The sequence below is a fragment of the Hypanus sabinus genome, chromosome 27, assembly GCF_030144855.1.
Source record: "Hypanus sabinus isolate sHypSab1 chromosome 27, sHypSab1.hap1, whole genome shotgun sequence".
Lineage (NCBI taxonomy): Eukaryota > Metazoa > Chordata > Chondrichthyes > Myliobatiformes > Dasyatidae > Hypanus > Hypanus sabinus.
The window spans coordinates 47,355,434-47,374,754 of NC_082732.1; the positions used below are offsets into that span (position 1 = coordinate 47,355,434).

The 19,321-nt window shown below is 40.1% G+C and overlaps 1 long non-coding RNA gene across 2 annotated transcripts in view; it reads right to left on the minus strand.

Annotated features, from left to right (window-relative positions):
- Positions 1–2,462: 2,462 nt before the first annotated feature.
- Positions 2,463–19,321, minus strand: part of LOC132382301 (uncharacterized) — a 57,782-nt gene continuing 40,923 nt past the window's right edge. For both annotated transcript variants that reach the window (XR_009508276.1, XR_009508277.1), the window contains 2 exons: positions 14,514–14,639; positions 2,463–2,952 (listed from right to left, as the gene is read on the minus strand). This is a non-coding gene — a long non-coding RNA (uncharacterized LOC132382301). The remainder of the gene's footprint in view (positions 2,953–14,513; positions 14,640–19,321) is intronic.

The window sequence follows — 19,321 nt, forward strand, 5'->3', positions numbered from 1 at the left end:
GCCAACTCCTCTCCCATACTACTGTAATTTCCTTTACTCCATTGCAATGTCAGACCTTACTTTCTCCCTATCAAATTTCAAGTTGAACACAATCATGTCGTGGTCACTTGCTCCAAAGGGCTTTTTGACCTTAAGCTCCCAAATTGCCTCTTGTTTATTACATAATACCCAATCTAGTATAGCTGATCCCCTAGTAGGCTCAATGACAAACTGCTCTAAAAAGTCATTTTGTAGACATTCAACAAACCCGCTGTTTTGAGACACATAAACAACTTGATTTTCCCAATCAACCTGCATGTTGAAATCTCCCAAGACTAACATAACAGTGACTATACTTTATTAGGAGTTTGAAGAGATTTGAGTACAAGAGCAAGGATGTCCTTTTGCACTTGTACAGGGCCCTGGTGAGACCACACCTGGAATATTGTGTACAGTTTTGGTCTCCAGGTTTAAGGAAGGACATTCTGGCAATTGAGGAAGTGCAGCGTAGATTCACTAGGTTGATTCCTGGGATGGCAGGGCTGTCTTATGCAGAGAGATTGGAGAGATTGGGCTTGTACACACTGGAACTGAGGAGATTGAGAGGGGATCTGATTGAAACATTTAAGATAATTAAAGGATTTGATAGGATTGAGGCAGGAAATATGTTCCAGATGTTGGGAGAGTCCAGTACCAGAGGGCATGGATTGAGAATAAGAGGTCAGTTATTTAAAACAGAATTGAGAAAAAACTTCTTCTCCCAGAGAGTTGTGGAGGTGTGGAATGCACTGCCTCGGAAGACGGTGGAGGCCAATTCTCTGGATGCTTTCAAGAAGGAGCTAGATAGATATCTGATGGATAGGGGAATCAAGGGATATGGGGACAAGGCAGGGACTGGGTATTGATAGTGAATGATCATCCATGATCTCAGAATGGCGGTGCAGACTTGAGGGGCCGAATGGTCTACTTCTGCACCTATTGTCTATTGTCTATTTGGCATGTCAACAAATACATTCAAAAACTTATGTAGGCTGCATCACTGTCTGGTATGGGGAGGCTAATGCACAGGAACAAAAGAAGCTGCAGAGGGTTGTAAATCTAGTCAGCATCTTGGGTACTAGCCTACACAGTACCCAGGACATCTCCAGGGAGTGGTGTCTCAAAAAGGCAGCGTCCATTATTAAGGAGCTCCAGTGCCCAACGCATGCCCTTTTCTCAATGTTACCATCAGGTAGGAGGTACAGAAGCCTGAAGGCACACACTCAGCGATTCAGGAACATCTGCTTCCCTTCTGCCATCTGATTCCTAAATGGACATTAAACCCTTGAACACTACCTCACTTTTTTTAATATATAGTATTTCTGTTTTTTGTATGTTTTTAATCTATTCAATATAAGTATACTGTAATTGATTTATTTATTTATTATTATTATTTACTTCTATATTATGTATTGCATTGAACTGCTGCTGCTACTAAGTTAACAAATATCACATCACATGCCAGTGATAATAAACCTGATTCTGATGAAATTAGGTACTGTTAGAGCTCCAGAAAATTACAAGTGTGCCAGGAAGGAGCTCACGAATTAAATTAGTAAAGTTAGAAGGGGCCATGAGAAGGCCTTGGTGAGCAGGATTAAGGAAAACCCCAAGGCATTCTACAAGTATGTGAAGAGCAGGAGGATGAGCCCTGTGAGAATAGGACCAATCAGGTGCGACAGTGGAAATATGTGCATCGAGCCGGAAGCGGTAGTGAAAGTACTTAATGAAAACTTTGCTTCAGTGTTCACCAGTGAAAAGGACTTTGGCAATTGTGGGTATGACTGAAATGCTTAAGTGTATAGACATTAAGAAAGAGGAGGTGCTCGAGCTGTTGAAAGGTATTAAGTTTGATAGGTCACCGGGACTGGATGAGATATACCCTAGGCTACTGTGGGAACCAAGGGAGGAGATTGCTGAGCCTTTGCCCATGATCTTTGCATTGTCAATAGGGACGGGAGAAATAGCAGAGGATTGGAGGGTTGCAAATGTTATTCCCTTGTTCAGGAAGGGAAGTAGAGATAACCCAGGAAATTAAAGACCAGCGACTCTTACTTCAGTGGTGGGAAGGTTGTTGGAAAAGACCTTGAGAAGCAGGATTTATGACCATTTGGAGAGACATAACCTGATTAGAGATAGTCGGCGTGACTTTGTCAAGGACAGGTTGTGCCTTCCAAGCCTGAATGAATTCTTTGAGGATGTAACAAAGCATACTGAAGGCAGACCAGTGGATGTAGTGTATATGGATTTCAGTAAGGTATTTGATAAGGTTCCTGTCATGGAACATGTACTAAGAACACCAGAGTGACTTCAAGTTTTGTTTTAAGAGTTTATTAACATGATATCATGGAGAGTCTGCAGCAGTCTCCACTGCCACCAAAACTCTGATTTTTAGGCTGTACAAAGCTCATATTTATACAGCAAGACAAACAACTTCACATAACTTTGTTTGGCATCCCACGGGCAGTACATGATCAGTCGTTTAAAAGAGATGTCAGTTATCTCTCAGTGCAAGTGTAATAGTCCTCTTTGTTCCCTGTTATCAGGGCTCATAATTTACCCCCAGACGCACCCTGCCTTCTGATTCCAGGGGCCTAGTATCTTATTACTTGGAGTTCCTGGTACTGCGCTTATCATCCAATGTTATTCTCGACATGTAACAGCAGTCTTAAGTCCAGTTGTTCCGGAATGGTCAAGTATCCCCTCAGACACTAGTTTTAACCGATTCTACCACAGTTCCCCTTGCAAAGCTCATTAGAAAGTAAGGAGGCACGGGATCCAAGGAGACCTTGCTTTGTGGATCCAGAATTGGCTTGTCCACAGGAGGCAAAGGATGGTTATAGATGGTTTGTATTCTGCATTGAGGTCGGTGACCAGTGGTGTTCTGCAGGGATCTGTTCTGGGACCCCTCCTCTTTGTGATTTTTATAAAGACCTGGATGAAGATGTAGAAGGGTGGATTAATAAGTTTGCTGATGACACAAAGGCTGGGGGTGTTGTGGATAGCCTAAAGGGTTGTCAAAGGTTATAGCAGGACATCGATAGGATGCAGAACTGGGCTGAGAAGTGACAGATGGACTTTGGTATATAGATACTTCCTTGGGACCAGATGGGATGTAGCCAGGTTAGTACTGGAGGGAAGAGATTGCTGCACCTGAGGTTGGGTGAATGTTTAAGGGGAACATTAGGGGTAACTTCTTCACTAAGAGGATAGTGCAAGTGTGGTACAAGCTGCAAACAAAAATGATGGACACAGATTTGATTTCAACATTAAGAGAAATTTGGATAAGTACATGGATGGAAAGGGTTTGGACTGATGACTCTGCCATAGTTGAATGCATCAGCAAGGGAGATGAGGCTGAGTACAAGGCTACGGTGGGAAACTTTGTCACATGATCCGAGCAGAATCATCTGCAGCTTAATGTGAAAAAGACTAAGGAGCTGGTGGTGGACCTGAGGAGGGGTAAGGCACCGGTGACCTCTGTTTCCATCCAAGAGGAGGATTATAAGTACCTGGGGATACGAATGGGCTATAAACTGGACTGGTCAAAGAACACTGAGGCTGTCTACAAGAAGGGTCAGAGCCATCTCTATTTCCTGAGGAGACTGAGGTCTTTTAACATCTGCCGGACGATGCTGAGGATATTCTACGAGTCTGTGGTGGCCAGTGTTATCATATTTGCTGCTGTGTGCTGGGGCAGCAGGCTAAGGGTAGCAGACACCAACAGAATCAACAAACTCATTCGTAAAGCCAGTGATGTTGTGGGGGTGGAACTGTACTCTCTGATGGTGGTGCCTGAAAAGAGGATGCTGTCCAAGTTGCATGCCATCTTGGACAACGACTCCCATCCACTCCATAATGTACTGGTTAGGCATAGGAGTACATTCAGCCAGAGACTCATTCCACCGAGATATAACACTGAGCGTCATAGGAAGTCATCCCTGCCTGTGGCCATCGAACTTTACAACTCCTCCCTCAGAGTGTCAGACACCCTGAGCCAATAGGCGGAGCCTGGTCTTATTTTTTTCCACTTGGCATGATTAACTTATTATTCAATTATTTATGGTTTTATATTGCTATATTTCTTCACTATTCTTGGTGGTGCGGCTGTAACGAAACCCAGTTTCCCTCGGGATCAATAAAGTATGTCTGTCTGGAGGGCTATGGTCCAGGTGCAGGTCGAGGGGACAAGGCAGATTAATGATTCAGCATGGACTAGATGGTTCATAAGGGCTGTTTCTGTGCTGTAACCTTTGACATTGATATTTGCGTCCTCCCTGGCCATAGTAGTAGTGCCAAAAGACTGGAGGGTGAGAAATGTTATTTTTTTGTTCAAGAAAAGGAATACTGTAGAAATAATTCTGAGAATTAGTGACCACTGAGACATCAGTTGTGGTCAAACGATTAGAGAGGATTCTTAAAGACAGGATTACAAGCATTTGGAAGAGCATAGTCTTATTAAAGGTAATCGCAAATGGAGTTCAATCTGGAAAAGTGTGAAGTTATTCACTTTAGAAGGTTAAACTTAAAGGCAAAATACAGTTAATGGCAGGATTCTTAGCAGTGTGGAGAAACAGGGATCTTGGGGTTGACATCCATAGATCCTCGAAGTTGCCTCCTTGATAGGGTGGATAAAAAGAATATGGTGTGTTGTCATTCATTAGTCAGGAGATTAAGTTCAAGAACACTGCAGTACTGTTGCAGCTCTCTAAAACTCAGGTTAGATCACACTTTTGAGTTTGCTGTGGTTCACAGTGGTTTGCCATTGCCTTCTATTGCTGCAGTGCTCATTTAACTAGAGCATTTGACCTCTACTGGTGTACCCAATTGGGAATCATACTCTAGATTTCACCCAGCCTTTGCTGTTATTGTACAAAGCTTGGTGAAATGATTCTCAGAGAAATAGAAGACCTAGATGGGATAAAAATTGGAGGTGTTAACATCAACAGTATAAAATATACAGATGATGCCATCCTAATAGCAAGTGCTGCAGAAGACCTACAAATCCTCCGAGACAAAGTAGTACAAACAAGTGCAGATTTTGGTCTAACCATCAACTGTAAAAAAAACAAATTTTCGGTAATATCAGAACAGCGGGATACTCCCAACTGCCAATTGTGCACTTGTAAGCAAGAGATTGAACAAAAGACCAACTTTAATTACCTTGGTAGTTTTATATCACATGATGCTAGAAGTACAGTAGAAATAAAAAGAAGAACTGCCGTTGCCAAAACCAATTACCAAAAAATGAAACCCAGTTTTACCAACAGACACATTTGTATGACAACAAGGCTTAGGTTACTAAAATGTTACATCTGGTCAATCTTTTCTTTTATATATTTTTATTGAAGCAAAAAAAAAACATGTTTTATACACAGATACACATAAGAAAAGAAAAACAAGCAAACAAAAAACAGACAGAATACTCCCTCCCTTCCACCCCCCACCCACCAAAAATTTCTTCCTTGTTCACAATCGAAAAATAGCAAAAATAAAATTTGATCAAATAAGGTATGAGAATATGAGGTATTAATAAAGAATATATTACTACACTAAGCAGATAGTAGGAGCACAGGAAGACAGGCATCCATACTCATTCAGTAGCCGAGGAGGTGTAATGATGGTAATAAGGCCGAAAAAGGAGTCCCATATTTTTTCATACGTTGCTGGATTCCTCCTCACACTATGCAAGTTCTTTTCAGGTTTAATACAGATATTAACTCGTTTACCACTGCCTGTGTGAGGGAGGAAATTCAGATTTCCAGTTTTAAAGGATACACTTTTTCCTGGCTGTAGCTGCAAGCAATATTTTTTATTGTAATTCACATTAAGACCTTGTAGATCTCCCAAAATCCAGACCCTAGGATCAAATTAAATTTCAATTTTTATAATATCTGATGTTATTCTAGCAATGTATTTTCAAAAGTATTCCAGATAAGAGCAATTCCAAAGCATATGAAGTAAGTCTCCATCAACAAGATTTACATCTCTGACAATTAGGAGAGGCGTAATGGTATATTTTGTGCAGTCAATGTGGGGTGTAATAGGTCTTGTTAAAGATATTAAACTGTATTTGTCTATGTTTAGTTGAAATTAACACAGTTTGAGACATTTGAAGGATATTACACCAATCAGCATCATTGTAATTGCATTCAAGATCTGATTCCCACTTATTTTTAATATCACTCTTAGTATAGATTGGCAAGTTACTATTTAAAATAATATAAACAGATGACATAAGACCCTTTGTAGTGTACAGGGATTCATTAAGCAAGTGCTTTTCAAATGGGGATTCTATTGGAATTTGTGGATAGCCTATATAACTGTTACGGACCCATTGTCTAATCTGAAAGTATTTAAATAAATTATGATTTGGTAGATTAAATTTACCTAACAGTTGTTGAAGGTTGGCAAAGTTATCTTGGCTACATAGATCTTCAACTGATTTTATACCATATTATCCCAATTTTTTAGAATTCCATCTGTAGTCAGGTGGAGGATATTGGGGTTATTCCACAGAAGAGTTTTCTGAAATAATGAGATATTTATACCAATAACTGCATGAGCTTCTTGCCATACTGCAAAAGTATTTAACATTATAGGGTTCTTAGTAATATTTAAGAGTGCTGTCTTAAATGTTAAAAAAAGAAGAACTTAAATATAGATCTTGAATGCAATTACAATGATGCTGATTGGTGTAATATCCTTCAAATGTCTCAAACTGTATTGATTTCAACTAAACATAGACAAATACAGTTTAATATCTTTAACAGGACCTACTACACCTGTCATTTAAAAAAAATTGGATAGGTATATGGACAGGAAAGGAATGGAGGGTTATGGCTGAGTGCAGGTCAGTAGAACTAGGTGAGAGTAAGCGTTTGGCACAGACTAGGAGGGCCGAGATGGCCTGTTTCTGTGCTGTAATTGTTATATGGTTATATGTGTTTAAGGGAACATTTTTTAACTGATGTTGTTCAATAGGAAGCCATCTAACCTCATTGTTCTCAGAGTGCAACCAGCATCATGTTGGATAGAATTGAGCTGCAATGTAATAACATTTAAAATTAGGAAGATTTAATCCTCCCGTGGCGAAAGGGGCCTGAAGGGTTAAGAGTTTGACTCTAGGGACTTCACCTTTCCATGAAAAGCTGGATATTGATTTGTTTAAATCATTAAATAGACTTTTGGGAATTTTAATTGGGACACATTGGAATAAATATAGAAATTTGGGGAGTATATTCATTTTACTTAAGTTCACTCTTCCAATTAAAGATAATGGCAGTTCCCTCCATTTCTGTAGATCTAATTTAACCCGATTCAATAATTTGATGTAATTATCTTAAAAGATTTTATCTGCAGATATCCTAATTTCTATGCCCAAATATTTAAATCCATTCAAGCACCATTGCAAGGGTTTGACTAGGTTCTCACTGTTATTATCCTGTATATTAAAAGACATGACTTCACTTTTTGAAAGGTTTAATTTATATCCAGAAGCAGCACTATATTGTTGGAAACATTGCAGAAGGGAGGGTAATGACTTTTCTGGATCAGACAAGAAAACTAAGAGATCGTCAGTGTAAAGGGCTAGTTTGTGTTCATTCAAGCCAAATGTAATGCCGGTAATGGTGGGATTAGAATGAATAGCAATAGCCAACGGCTCAATAGCTATTAAGAAAAGCAGCGGAGTACTTGGACAACCTCGGCGGACTCCTCTTGATTGTGAGAAGGTACCTGACAGGGCTCCATTAGTAAGAATTTGAGCTTTAGGATCAGCAAAATATGTTTCAATGTATTGAATAAATCTCTCTCTGAAATTCATTGCTTTTAAAGTTTGCAAAAGGAAGGTAGGTTCTATCCTGTCGAATGCCTTCTCTACATCCATCGATATTATCAACGTGGGATCATTTTGCATATGAGCCTCTTCCATTATGTGAAAAAGTCTCTGTACATTATCAGATCCATATTGATTTCTGACAAAACCTGTCTGGTCAGCATTAATGATTTTAGGGATAATGCCATCTATTCTTAATGCAATTATTTTGATAAAATCTTGTAATCTGAATTCAAAAGTCTAAGGGGCCAATAAGAAGTACATTTTTGATGGTTGTTCCCAGGTTTTGGCAATAATGTTATTGTAGCCATTTCCAGAGAACTAGGCAGAATTTTATTAATCAGTGCCTCCTTAAACATATTTGTTAAATTTGTTAAACATATTTGTTAAAAATAAATGATGTTTAAGTTTCATGCAAAGTCACAAATAGAAGGGTTGTGTGTGGTGGTAATAATCTTCTGAGGTGTATCTATTTCAATGTAAGGAGTATTGTGGGAAAGGCTGACGAGCTGAGGGTGTGAATTGACATGTGGAATTATGACATTGTAGCCATTAGTGAAACTTGGCTACAGGAGGGGCAGGACTGGCAGCTTAATGGGGTTCTGATGTTTCAGGTGTGCTAGGGGCAGAGGAATGAAGGGTGAGGGGATGGCATTGCTAGTCAGGGAAAATTATACAGCAGTGCTCAGGCAGGACAGATTAGAGGACTTGTCTACCGAGGCCATATGGGTGGAGCTGAGAAACAGGAAAGGTATGACCACATTAATGGGGTTGTATTATGGACCACCTAATAGTCAGCGAGAATTGGAGGAACAAATCTGCAGAGAGATAGCAGACAACTGCAGGAAACATAAAGTTGTGATACTAGGGGATTTTAATTTTCCACGTATTGATTGGGACTCCCATACTGTTAAAGGTCTAGATGGGTTAGAGTTTGTAAAATGTGTTCAGGAAAATTTTCTAAATCAATATATAGAGGTACCGACTAGAGAGGATGCAATATTAGATCTCCTATTAGGAAACGAGTTAGGACAGGTGACGGAAGTGTGTGTAGGGAAACACTTTGGTTCCAGTGATCATAACACCATTAGTTTCAATTTGATCATGGATAAAGATAGATCTGGTCCTCGGGTTGAGGTTCTAAACTGGAAAAAGGACAATTTTGAAGAAATGAGGAAGGATCTAAAAAGCTTCGATTGGGACAGATTGTTCTTTGGCCAGGATGTCGTTGGTAAGTGAGACGCCTTCAAAGGAGAAGTTTTGAGAGTGCAGAGTTTCTATGTTCCTGTCAGGATTAAAGGCAAAGTGAATAAGGATAAGGAACCTTGGTTCTCTAGGGATATTGGAACTCTGATAAAGAAGAAGAGAGAGATGTATGACATGTATAGGAAACAGGGAGCAAATAAGGTACTTGAGGAGTATAAAAAGTTCAAAAAAAACTTAAGAAATCAGGAGGGCTAAAAGAAGACATGAGGTTGCTTTGGCAGTCAAGGTGAAGGATAATCCAGAGAGCTTCTACAGATATATTAAGAGCAAAAGGTTAGTAAGGGATAAAATTGGTCTTCTTGAAGATCAGAGTGGTCTGCTATGTATGGAACCAAAAGAAATGGGGGAGATCTTAAATGGGCTTTTTGCATCTGTATATATTAAGGAAACTGGCATGGAGTCAGTGGAAATAAGACAAACAGGTGGTGAGGTTATGGAACCTAAACAGATTGAAGGTACTTGCTATCTTGAGGCAAATCAGAGTAGATCCCCAGGACCTGACAGGGTATTCCCTCAGTCCTAGTGTTGAAATTGCAGGGGCCCTGGCAGATTTATTTAAAATGTCGCTATCTATGGGTGAGGTGCCGGAGGATTGGAGAATAGCTCATGTTGTTCCATTGTTTAAAAAATGCTCTAAAGGTAATCCAGGAAATTATAGGCTGGTAAGTTTGATGTCAGTTGTAGGTAAATTATTGGAAGGAGTACTGAGAGATAGGATCTACAAGTATTTAGATAGACAGGGACTTATTGGGGAGAGTCTACACAGCTTTGTGTGTAGTAGGTGATGTTTAACAAATCTATTAGAGTTTTTCGAGGAGGTTACAAGGAAAGTGGATGAAGGGAAGGTAGTGGGTGTTGTCTACATGGACTTCAGTAAGGCCTTTGACAAGGTCCCACATGGGAGGTTAGTTAGGAAGATTCAGTCACTAGGAATACATGGTGAGGTAGTAAATTGGATTAGACATTGGCTCAATGGGAGAAGTCAGAGTGGTAGTGGAGGATTGCTGAGTAGAGGCCTGTGACTAGTGGTGTGCTACAGGGTCAGTGCTGGGTCCATTGTTATTTGTCATCTATATCAATGATCTGGATGATCATGTGGTAAATTGGATCAGCAAATTTGCTGATGATACAAAGATTGGTGGTGTGGTGGACAGTGAGGAAGGTTTTCAAAGCTTGCAGAGGGATCTGGACCAGCTGGCAAAATGGGCTGAAAAATGGCAGATGGTGTTTAATACAGACAAGTGTGAGGTATTGCACTTTGGAAGGAAAAATCAAAGTAGAACATACAAGGTAAATGGTAGGGCACTGAGGAGTGCAGTAGAACAGAGGGATCTAGGAATACAGATACAAAATTCCCTAAAAGTGGTGTCACAGGTAGATAAGGTAGTAAACAGATCTTTTGGTACATTGGCTTCATTTACTGAGTATATGAGTTGGAATGTTATGTTGAGGTTGTATAAGGCATTGGTGAGGCCGAATTTGGAGTATTGTGTGCAGTTTTGGTCACTGAATTACAGGAAGGATATTAATAAGGTTGAAAGAGTGTAGAGAAGGTCTACAAGAACGTTGCCGGGACTTGAGAAACTGAGTTACAGAGAAAGGTTGAATAGGTTAGGACTTTATTCCCTGGAGCTTAGAAGAATGAGGGGTGACTTGATAGAGGTATATAAAATTATGATGGGTATAGATAGAGTGAATGCAAGCAGGCTTTTTCCACTGAGGCTAGGGGAGAAAAAAAACCAGAGGACATGGGTTAAGGGTGAAGGGGAAAAAGTTTAAAGGGAATATTAGAGGGGGATTCTTCACACAGAGGGTGGTGAGAGAGTGGAATGAGCTGCCAGATGAAGTGGTAAATGTGGGCTCACTTTTAACATTTAAGAAAAACTTGGACAGGTACATGGATGAGAGGTGTATGGAGGGATATGGGCCAGGTGCAGGTCAGTGAGACTAGGCAGAAAAATGGGTCGGCACAGCCAAGAAGGGCCAAAAGGCCTGTTTCTGTGCTCTAATGTTCTATGGTTCTAAAGGGTTAAATGTTTATCTGAAAAGGCTTTAAAGTATTCAATTGGGAAGCCATCTGGCCCTGGAGCTTTATTATTCTGAAGAGACTTCATAGCACCAAGAACTTCTTCTTCAGATATATCAGAGTCAAGAAGATCTTTATCCTTATGACCTAACTTAGGCAGATTTAATGAGTTCAAGAAATGTGTTGCTATGGTGTTTTCTTTCTCATGATCTGTCTTATATAGCGTTTCATAAAATTTTCTGAATTCTTGATTTATGTCCTGTAGGTTAATGAGGGATCTGCCATCATCCATAACAACAGATTGGATAAATCTATTGGTCTCTTCCTTTTTTATTTGCCAGGCAAGTAACTTACTAGTTTTGCTTCTGAATTCGTAATAACGATAGTTAATTGTGGCCATATCTGCCTCAGCTTTACTTCTACATAAGTTATTGTATTGAATCCATTTTAAAGTCAGTGTATTAAGTATTTCTTCACTTTTAGAAAAAGCATGTTCACATTCAAGATTTCTAATATCTTCCTCTAGCGATACAAGAGTTTTCCTTTTTTCTCTTAACTTATGTGTGCTATATGAAAGGACTTGTCCTCTCATATATGCTTTTAAAGCCTCCCATATGTTAGTGTAAGAAGAAGAATTTGAATTAGTTTCCATAAATAAATCAGTGTGGCCATTCATAAATCTGAGAAATTCGGGATCATTAAGCATATATGTTTTAAATCTCCAACTATAAGATGATGACTGTGTAATATCTATCCTCCAAGTAAGCTTTATTGGATTATGATCAGAGAGTATAGCTGGTAGGTAGGAGCATTCAATAACCCTGGATACCATACTTTGGAATATTAAAAACATTTCAATTCTAGAATAGGAGCCATGGACATCTGAAAAGTAGGAAACGTCCTTTACATTTGGATTAAATTGATGCCAAATATTGCAAAACCCCAGATCCCTCATGCCCTGATCCAGGACCGACACTGCCCTTGAACGATTAAAAGATCTTGGTGTGGATCGATCCATTGCTGGGTCTAAGACCAAATTGAAGTCAGCATCAACCAGACAGTGGTCCAAAGCTGTCATAAGTTTTAATACCAAGTCATATTAAAAAATGGGATCGTCATGGTTGGGGCCATATACATTTATCAGTGTGACCCTGTTCATATTTAGTTCACAATTAACTAAACAAAGTCTACCGTTCTTGTCTTTTTCTGTTGATATTAATTTAAACCTCACATTTTTATTGATGAGTATAGCTACTCCCCTTGCTTTTGTGGTAAACATGTCCAACCCAATCCCTTTTTAACTTTCACAAAATGCTAGTGGAACACAGCAGGCCAGGCAGCATCTATAGGAAGAAGGGTCCCCCTATCCTGACAAAGGGTCTCGGCCCAAAACGTCGACAGCGCTTCTCCCTATAGATGACAATAGACAATAGACAATAGGTGCAGAAGTAGACCATTCGGCCCTTCGATCCTGCACTGCCATTTTGAGATCATGGCTGATCATCTACTATCAATACCCGGTTCCTGCCTTGTCCCCATATCCCTTGATTCCCCTATCCATAAGATACCTATCTAGCTCCTTCTTGAAAGCATCCAGAGAATTGGCCTCCACTGCCTTCTGAGGCAGTGCATTCCAGACCCCCACAACTCTCTGGGAGAAGAAGTTTTTCCTTAACTCTGTTCTAAATGACCTACCCATTCTCAAACCATGCCCTCTGGTACTGGACTCTCCCAGCATCTGGAACATATTTCCTGCCTCTATCTTGTCCATATAAGATTATTATCTTATATGTTGCAATTAGATCCCCTCTCAATCTAATGCTGCCTGGCCTGCTGCATTCCACCAGCATTTTGTGTGTGTTGCTTGAATTTCCAGCATCTGCAGATTTCCTCGTGTTTCCCTTTTTAACTTTATATGTTCTGTGTCAGAAAGGTGAGTCTCTTGTATAAACGTTATATCAGTGGAATGTCTCTTTAAATATTTAAGAATTTTTTTTCCTCTTAATTGGAGAATTAATATTACATTCAAGGAGATTATTTTAAGTTGACTAATCATACCTTAAAGAAAAAAATAATAGATACCTCAGAGCATAGAGATAGTGTGAGAACTGTAAGAATGAGAGTAATTAAGAAACAGATCCATACCATATCCTTGTATGAGACCCACCCGTTGATGCCCCCTAAACCAAACATCCCTGGTGGGTAGGCTACTTTCTCTAAATATGCAAGGGTTCTCAACAGTTAGAAAAATATAGTGAGCATTAAACCACATTAATTCAGAATTCTAGGTTCTACAGCCTCTAAACGAGTATAATCGAGGCCTGGGAGCATGCACATAAAACCTGGCAAAGCAACTTGAACAGAACTCAGACTACAACATATAAAATGTTTAGTAAAAGGAACACCGCGAATCAAAAACATCTCAAGGCACAAGTGTGAGACGAAATGTCATCAAAAATTAAGGAGATGCACTTTCCACAATAGCAAGGTGGGAAAGTATCCATATTGTGAAACTTACTCGTGTTCTCATATCAGTCAAAGCAGTACATCCAATAATCACTTAAATAAAAGTCACTTAATGTATATCGTGCTTAAGCATCACAGTAACCTGTCTGTTGTGCACGGAGCAAGAGGACTATCAGTCATTATTGTTGATAACTTTCAAAAACTCCATTACTGCATCAGGAGTAACAAGCCACTTGGTGACTCCTTTATGTATAATCTGAAGTTTAGCTGGATAGTGCAGGGAATAATCAATGCCCCTTTCCTGTAGGGTCCTCTTAACCTCTTTGAAGGAGTCCTTAAGGCATTGCAATCTCGGACTACAGTCGGGAAATATGTAAATCCTGTTATTTTCATAGTGAATCACTCCTTTTTGCCTGGCTAGATGCATAATCTTGTTCTTAAAATTGAGGAGCTTTGCGATTATAGGTCTCAGTCTCCGTGAGTCGTCAATGCCGCTGGGGAGTTTTCCCAGGCAGTGGTAGGAAAATTTTCAATGTCAAAAAATTTTTGATAGGATTTGTTCCAAAAATCTGATAGGATTTCCTTAACTTGGTCAGCTAGTATTGATAATTTGCGTTGATAATTCTACCTTGTTTTCCCGAATGGCCGACATGACTGTCTCGAGGGAAAGCTTTCCCCCTTTTCCAGAGTCGACCGCCATTTTAATAAAATATGAGAGTCTGATTGTTCCTTCAGTTGACGATAGAATATCCTTCTTACTTCTAGGATTATACCTTGCCATGCACCACAAGCAAGTGAGATTTGTTTTAAAAATTTTAGGAATGCAGCTTTAACAATAGCATAGCAAAATAAAGATAACTATTGAGACACACTCGGAGAGCTCACGCTAGCATGTCTTACCTCGTTTCTGCCTCACGTGATTCCCCCATCTGGTCAATCTTGCTGTTTGCTTCCGAAACATGGACTATGACACCAGAACTCCAAAGAAACTTCGAAGCAACAGAAATGTGGTTTCTCTGAAGAATGCTGAAAATATTATATAGAGATAGGGTAACTAATGAGTCAGTACTCCAACGTGGCCATACAAAAAGATCTTTAATGAGAACGTTAAATGAGAGGAAACTTAATTTCCTTGGCCATGTCATCAGAAAGGGAGAAATGGAATGCCTTCCATTACATGGCTGTATGCCTGGGAAACGCGAAAGAGGAAGGCAAAGAAGAAAATATATGGACACTGTGAAAGAACTAACAAATCTTAATGTGCGAGATATCATCGACTCTGTGAGGGATCATTGGATGTGGAGAGCCGTGATCACCCAAGTGTGTAACGTGCAAGGCACATGGAAAAGAAGAAGCGGCACTGCTGAATTTGTGGTTGTGACAGGGCCCCCCTCTCTAGGCGCAGCCCCTGGGGTGCCACACCTGAGCACCTGTGTCCGTTGGAAGTCATGAATGAGGAACTTATCCAAGATGTCCTTCAGTGATGCTGGTAGATAAGTGCCATGGTGTGCACTGTCAATATCGGAGCCAAAGACTTCCATGTAGAGACAGATACAAGAGCTTATACAAAGGTAGCTTGACCAAGTGACACCGTGAGACAAATCATTCTCATAATGATGACCCTCCGATTGGAGCTAATCGAGCATCTACTTCAACAATAAAACTAACACAGAATCCCTGAACCTATCAAAATAAACTTCAGAGTCAGTTGACTTTATCAGTCCAATTTCTCAGGCAAGGTGAATGCAGGCAGCAAAGCGTAGCTATGTCCAAGTCTCCACAAATACTATGATGGAATGGAGTTAAATACTATCACAATGAAATAATAATTAGCTGACACGTGCATATTCATGAGCGCAATTGCCATTTCTGTTGCGCTGCCGAATCTGTGGTTGTGACATCCATAGGTTGTGTTCAGTGATCATTCAGTGTTGAGGTGAATAAAGTTATCTGTACTGGGAGCCTGATAATTGAGGGGTAAATAACTGTTCCTAGACCTGCTAGTGTGGGACCTAAGGCCTGTGTACCTCCTTGGCTCAGGATTCAGATGGCTGTAGGATAATAACTGTTGCTAGACCTGGTATTATGTGATCTAAGGCTCCTGTACCTCCTTGCTGTATGGTTTCATATTGTATGGCTCACTGACTCTAGAACAGTAAACTGGAGGATGTCCAATTTTATTAAAATAAAGCCAAGTACAGCAAAGGTAGACTGTGAGGATCTACTTGCAGGTAAGTCTACATCATCATAGTGAGAAGTATAAAAAGAAAAAATAATAAAAATTGAATGCTGTCATATTCCTGTAAGGGTGAAGGGCAATGGTAGCAAATATAGAGAAACCTGGCTGTAAAGGAATATTGATGCAGAGTGGTGAGTGCGTGGAATGGGCTACCGGCGGTGATGCTGGAGGTGGAAACGATAGGGTCTTTTAGGAGACTCCTGGATGGCTACATGGAGCTTAGAAAAATAGAGGGCTATGGGTAAAGTCTAGGTAGTTCTAAGGTAAGGACATGTTCAGCACAGCTTTGTAGGCCGAAGGGCCTGTATTGTGCTGTAGGCTTTTTATGTTTCTGTTTCTAGGTAGATAATGAGAAGAAAAGGAGGCATAAGCAGGAATAGGGAACTACAGATGGGGGAGGCACACCAAGAGTGAAAATAAAATAATGAATGGCTTTAACAATTAAATTAGAAAGCCAAAGAGAAGTCACAAAATATCACTGGCAAAAAGATTAAATCTGAAGGCATTTTGTAAATTTATTTATTAGCCAATGCTGTTTTGGTGTTTAAAAAGGCAATCCAGGAAATTATTGATCATAGAAAATAGAAGGTGTTCATGGAGTATCGTATTCTGTCTGAAAGTCCATGACCAGAGGGGATCCATAAGGATCAGTACTGAGACCTCTGCAATTTGTGATAAATATAAATTACTTAGCCAAAAGTGTAGGTGGATCTGCAGTAAGACTACAGATGACACAAAAATTGGTGCAGTTGTAGATAATCTGGAAGATTGTCAAAAGTTACAGCAGGACATAAATCAGTTGAAGATACACTCAGTGGCCACTTTGTTAGGTATACCTGTAGACTGCTCATTAATGCAAATATCTAATTAACAAAGTCATGTGACAGCCACACAATGCATATAAGCTTGAAGTTATGGCCAAGAGGTATAATTGTTTTTCAGATCAAACATCAAAATGGGGAAGGAATGTGATCTATGTTGACTTTGACCAAGGAATGATTGTTGGTGTCAGACAGATTGATTTGAGTATCTTAGAAACTACTGATCTCCTGGAATTTTCATACACTACGGTCTCTAGAGTTTACAGAAAATGTCGCATAAAAAATAAAAAGAAAAACATCTAGTGAGCAGCATTTATATAGGGAAAAAGGCCTTGTTAATGAGAGAGGTCAGAGGGAAGTGACCAGTGGTTCAAGTTGACAGGAAAGTGACAGTAACTCAAATAACCATGTGTTATAACAATGATGTACAAAAGAGAATCTCTGAATGCACAACACATCAATCCTTGAAGATCATGAACGTACACTCAGTGGCCACTTTATTAGGTACAGTACCTAATAGAGTGGCCAGTGAGTGAACATATGGAAAATTGACACATGGAGTTTAATCTGTGCAACTGTGAGGCCTGAAGATTAATAGTGCATGAGATAATGGCCTGGAGCCATGTTTTAGTAAGAACAAATATGCAGCAAGTCAAATATGATGGCAGAACATAGCATTAATGGCAAGACTCTTGGCAGTGTGGAGGATCAGAGGGATCTTGGGGTCCGAGTCCATAGGACACTCAAAGCTGCTATGCAGGTTGACTCTGTGTTAAGAAGGCATATAGTGCATTGGCCTTCATTAATCGTGGGATTGAGTTTAAGAGCCGAGAGGTAATGTTGCAGGTATATAGGACCCTGGTCAAACCCCACTTGGAGTACTGTGCTCAGTTCTGGTCGCCTCACTACAGGAAGGACGTGGAAACCATAGAAAGGGTGCAGAGGAGATTTACAAGGATGTTGCCTGGATTGGGAAACATGCCTTATGAGAACAGGTTGAGTGAACTCGGCCTTTTCTCCTTGGAGCAACGGCAGATGAGAGGTGACCTGATAGAGGTGTACAAGATAATGAGAGTTCTAAGGTAAGGACATGTTTAGTACAGCTTTGTGGGCCGAAGAGCCTATATTGTGCTGTAGGTTTTCTATGTTTCTAGGTCCTCATTTCGTGCTGGTTCAGCAGACAAAGCAAATCAGTTTGTCTTACATTTAGTCAGTTGCAAGCAATTGAGCTCGTCTTCCAGGGAAAGCAACACTGACTGGGAGGAGCCACACCCCAACCCAGCATGGATTACAACACATCCACAGTATCTCTGTTCTTTCTAACACCACCCCTGGCACCAAGGGTTCATCTTTGTTGCATAATATAGAGTCATAGAACACTAGAGCACAAAAACAAGCCCTTCAGCCCATCTAGACCATGCCAAACTAATAATCTGCTTTGTTCCATCAACCTGCAGCCAGATTATAACCTTCCGTACCCTTCCTATCCATGTACCTATTCAAATTCCTCTTAAATGTTGAAATCCACCTGCAACTACCATTTGCACTGGCAGCTCATTTCACACTTTCACTGCTCCCTGAGTGAAGATGTACCCCTTAAACATTTCACCTTTCTTCTTTAACCCATGATCTCAAATTCTGATCTCACCCAGCCTCAGTGGAAAAAGCCTGTTTACATTTACTCAATCTATATCCCTCATAATTTCATATACCTCTATCAAATCTCCCCTCAATCTTACATGGTCTAAGGAATAAAGTCTAACCCTAACCCTAACCCTAACCCTATTTAACCTTTCCTTATAACTCAGGTCCTCAAGTTCCAATAACAAACTTGTAAGTTTTCTCTGCACTCTTTCAAACATATTGACATATTTCCTATAGGTGGGCGACCAAAACTGCACACAATACTTCAAATTAGACTTCACCAACATCTTATTAAACTTCCTGTCACTATCTGTAAGAAGTTTATATGTTGTCCCTGTGCAGTTACTCCAGTTTCCTCCCACAGTCCAAACATTTACCAGCTGGTAGGTTAATTGATCATTGTAAATTGTCCTGTGATTAGGCGAGGGAAATCAGGAATAGCTGGGCAGCGTGGCTTGAAGTGCTAGAAGGGCCTATTCCATGCCGTGTCTCAGTAAACAAAATAAATTGACATAACATCCCAACTCCTGCACTCAATACATTGATTTATGAAAGCCAATGTGCCAAAGCTTACTTTATGACCCTACCTACCTGTGATGTCACTTTCAAGGAAGTATGGATCTGTATTCCCAGATTCCACTGAATTGAATTGAATGGACTTTACTTTTACATCCTTCACATACATGAGGAGTAAAAATCAATACTCCTCAGTGCCCTACCACTCACCAAGACCTGCCCTGGTTGGTCCACCCAAAGTGCAACACCTCACACTTGTCTACATTAAATTCCAACTGCCACTTTTCAACTAATTTTTCCAGATGGTTCAGATCCCACTGCAAGCTTTGATAGTCTACTGCACACCTAATCTTGGTGTCATCTGCAAATCTGCTGACCCAGTTTACCACATTATCATCTAGATCAGTGATACAGATGTCAAACAGCAATAGACTCAGCACTGATCCCTACACCAAACCTCTAGTCACAAACCTCCAGTCAGAGTGGTA